Consider the following 4,803-nt stretch of genomic DNA (forward strand, 5'->3'; position numbering starts at 1 on the left):
GATAAAGTGAAGAAATGTTTCTAACTTAGAACTTAAGATTTGAAGTTCTAAGTTTTTAGAATAATCAGAGTTTAGGAAAATGAATTTGGATCTTTAAGAAAAATGATCTTAAAACTGAAAGAAAGAAAATTTCAAAGTCATAAATGGACTTTTTGAATTTTGAAAGTTTGAACTTGGATGAATATTTGGAATGGAATTGAATTCTAACTTTGAAGTTTTGGAGTTAGAAGGAAATGTGGGGGATCTAAAGAAAAATAGGATTTGGAACAATTTGGAATTTCAAGATGAAATCCGGATCCAGATTCTGGATTCTGAATAGAGTTTTGAGTTGATTTTTGGATTTAGGATCTGAAATAGGAACTTTGGTTTGAATGAAAATGGGACTGACTTTGAAAATTGGAATTTTGAATGGAATTGGATTCAAGATTTGGAATCCAAGATGGTATTTGGATCTGAGATCTGAGATCCGAGATAGGGTTGGACTCTGGATCCTAAGATGGAATTGGATCTGAAATCTGAGATCCAAAGATAGAATTGGGTTCTGGATCCTAGAATGGATTTGGATCTGAAGTCTGAGATCCAATGTAGGATTGGATTCTAGATCCTAAGAATTGGATTTTGGATATGAATTTGAGACCCAAAATAGGGTTGAATTTTGGATCCTAAGAATTGGATTTGGATCTGAAGTCTGAGATCCAATGTAGGATTGGATTCTAGATCCTAAATGGAATTTGGATCCGTGATTGGAGATCCAAAGTGGAATGGGGTCCTACACTTGGAAATCTGGGTCCAAGTTTGAGACTAGGATTTTTTGAAAAGTCCAAATGGGACTTTTGAAGATGGATCTGGGTTTTGAAAACCCAGATTGAACTTAGGAATGTTTGGATTTGAGATTCAAAGTCAATCTCAACTTTAGTTTAAAATTTGAAGAAAACTTGATTTTGAATCAGAGGATGAATCAGAAATTTCAAAGTTAAATTGAACTTTGAAATTGGATTTTGAATTGAGTTGGGATTTTGGAATTTCAAAATTGATTTTGAGAATTTTGAATTTATAAATGAACTTCAAAGTCAATCTGGACTTTGAATTTGGAGCTTGAATTTGGAATGAATCAAGAATATACAGATTGAATTTTGAAATTTCAAAGTCAAATTGGACTTTGAACTTGGAATTTAAATCTTTAAACTATAGACTTAAGAAAGATATTTGAGATCACTTGGATTTTGGAAAAGAATTTTGAAAAATATGATGTAATTCTACCCTATATGACGAATGAATTCGAATAATTTTGAAATTAGACTTTGAAAAGCTATTTCATTCTTTAAATGAATTAAAATAAGATTGAAAATATAATACATCCTTGACTATGGTCATTGAATGTATTATATGATAATCTATATTTAGATTCAAAAGAAGAATAAAATACATTTTTAGTGCTTTTATAGAATTTAAAATGAAATCAACCCTCAATATACCTTGACTATGGCCATTGGTATATATCTTGAGTTAATCCTAAGTTAAATCCTGATAAAAGAAAAAAATATTTTGAGAAAATATGATGGATTTTGAAAGTGGATCCAGTGTGGATCCAATGTTATTTCGTAAAAGATGAGAATTCTAAGTCTTGTTCACACCCCGACTATGGCCGTTGATGTAAATCGTCAACTTAGAATTAACTTACCTCTTACGAAATGGTGCACGTGCCATTCGTGTTTCCATTTGTGAGAATTTGAAAAATAAAGGCAAAAATGCATGAAAAACGAGTAATTCAATGATATTTACAATGCTCATTCATTCTACCTAAAGCAGGAAATGTAAATTCTCATTAAAACCTAACTCATTACAACACATAAAATTGAATTTACAATTTTGAGTAATGACATTTTCCATGTATCCCCTGCAAAACACTTGATTAGTATGAACATAAAAAAAAATTGTATATATCATATGGATATCAATGATGAAATGCTCATATATCAAGATATACATGATGAAAAAGATTGGGAAATGTCATATATACTTATATACATATGTACAAGCATGCTTATATACATGAGTAGGTATATATATATATAATGTATACATTCAATACAGGTGGATGAGAGCTATGGTGTTATAAGCACAATGATGTTTGTGGAAAATACATAGTGGATGTGCAGGGGGGGTATGACTAAAAAGATGTGTGTACTGGGAACACTCACAGCAACACAAGATATCTGTTATAAGTACTTACAGCAGCACAGAATATTGTGTTACCAGTGCTTAGGCGGCTGAAGAATGGACCATGGTGAACAGTGTATATATGTGCAGATGCCTTCAAGCTTGATTCCAGTATCATGTTTTATAATGTAATGCTTAGGCACTCAACTAACACTTTTCTAAGGTTGTTTGATCAAGAAAGGAGCATTAATAAGTGTTCCTGCAGTATCTCCTATAACTACCTCTAGACTGGCAGAGCATGTCTGTTTCTTAACATATTTAAGCCCAACGTGCTTGGATTCTGTGCCTCCAACTGAATATCTCGTGAGCTTCCTGGCCCCTTTTGCCATTCACTGTGATGGCACATCCTGGCTCTGTCGATCCAGCTTTGGCAAGACAGACTATGCTATGAGCATAGACAACGTGGGTGCTTGTGAGAAGTGCAATACTGTGAATGAATGAAAACTGTGCTGAAGTGCAATACTGTGAATAGAATGAAGATGGAAGGCTGTGAAAGGAGGGCTGCATGAAGGGATTGAGGCCAGTTTACTGTATGATGCTATCTTCATTCTACTTACAGCAAGTGGTACCACTATAAATACAGTTGTGGCCTCCAACAGGTAAATGAAAGCCAGCAATGGCAAGTGATACTGTAGGTGCTTTTGCAAGAAAACACGAGAGGATGACAACTGGGCAGATGATACAGGAATGGTGCTGAGATATGATGTGTGTATCGGTTTGATAGGTAAAGGAATGGTGGTGTGAATAGACTGAGATCCATATACAAAAAAAAAACACCAACGTGGGTTTGAATATGTAGCAAACAATGTATAAGATGAGTTCATCTGCAACTAAGACATTACTGTAGGATGAAAACAAGACATCATATGGTCTTTGAACAGTGAATGCCATACTAAAATCAGAGATGCTAGTCAAAGGGGCATCAAATATGTATCAGGTTATCCCGAAACTACTTTGTATAAATAGCAATTGCAAACAATGACAAAGCCTTAAGATAATATGTGGAAGTAAAAAAAAAAAAAAAAATCACACAGGAATAACGATGTAGAGGCACATGGACTGAAATCCAGAATGACTGAAACAATTACAGGAAAACTTTAGTGAGTTACAAAGCATGAGAGTTGCTGTCATATGCTGCTGGAGGATATTTGTAAATGCACCTAAAATGAATCCCCTGGTAAGAGTGTCATATAACACCAAAGCATACAAACATTTTAAGGAACATGAGCCCAATACAGGGACTCAATTCAAAGCTTACGAGATATATCGGGTTATCATATCGATGGAATGGGAGATCTGATCAGTCATCCTCTACACTCTAACTAAAACAGGAATTCAGATATAACCTTTTCAGAAAAGCTCAAATCACAGGCCATGAACAAGAAATTCATAGAAAAAAAAAAAGATGCAACAATAAACAGGAAATGGAGGAATGTATTGAATACAGGTAATGTAATGCTGCCTCAGGAAAAAAAATTAGGAAGTTAAAAATCCAATTTCTACAAATGAAGATGACATAAGAGATACAAGCTAAAAAAAAAAAAAAGAAAAATAAAATGATGCTCAGCAGCTTGGCGTTCCATTAATTTGGCAACCGCATCCTAGCAGAAATTCCTATTCGTGACGCAATGAGATCCCTTACCTTGAGAAGTACAATAACCCAAACACGAATGCAGTGAAGCTCACTCGATCAACCAACTCGAGATTCATCCTTGTTAGAATTCCTCTGGCCCTCAGTTAGGTTTCTTTTATGAGAGAAAACACTCTCGTTATCCCAATAATTTCCCTATGCATGCATGTGCTTCCTGCAGAAACACTCTATCCATTGAATCAACTGCTTAACGATCCAGCTTTATATCCGTTGCTTACCTCCTGCTCGATTTCCATCCCTTCTCCTTTTAGCGCAGTGGGTATATGTAGAACTTTTATAAAATGCCGATGATGATATTATGGGCAAGATACAGACAGAGAACCCAATGTGAATTGGGATAGGTGAATAAAAAAAATGACCGTAGGAGATTCAATGTTGCCAAAATATGACGTCTAATGCATATAGATTACCATTATTCAGTAGAAAATAAGAAAAAAAATGCAGGTCGATTCACTATGAGCAAAGCAAAAATTCTTGCATAAATGGAGAATTGAGGCAACAGAGTAAGCTCGGAAAATAAGATCAACCGCGGATCATAGGGTAAAAACAAACGAAAAGAGAGAAAGAAAGAAAAGAATAAAGAGGAGGAAAAAAAATTGTTGGAATGAAATCATTCCATTGATGTTGCATAGCTACAGATCGATTTTGCTATCAGCAAATCGATGTTGTAGGGGTGCTTTTGCTAAAAAAAAATGACAAATCGAAACTATAGAATCCTCAAAAGAGAACTTAAGAAGAAGATAAAAGGAGAAAATACGGGGATGAGCAGAAATGCTTACCTTGGTGGAGTTTCCGTTATAGGGATTTGCCTTCTCCGATAGATGAAAGAGTGAATCTGGCCTGTTTGGATTCTGCGGTTCGGCTGAAGCTCAAGGACGAGGAATGAAGTCGATAATGGATTTTGAAGGAACCTTGATGCCGTGGGATAGAGA

This window comes from Nuphar pumila, chromosome 6 (assembly GCF_984573655.1).
Source record: "Nuphar pumila chromosome 6, dmNupPumi1.hap1.1, whole genome shotgun sequence".
In the NCBI taxonomy this organism is placed as follows: Eukaryota; Viridiplantae; Streptophyta; class Magnoliopsida; order Nymphaeales; family Nymphaeaceae; genus Nuphar; species Nuphar pumila.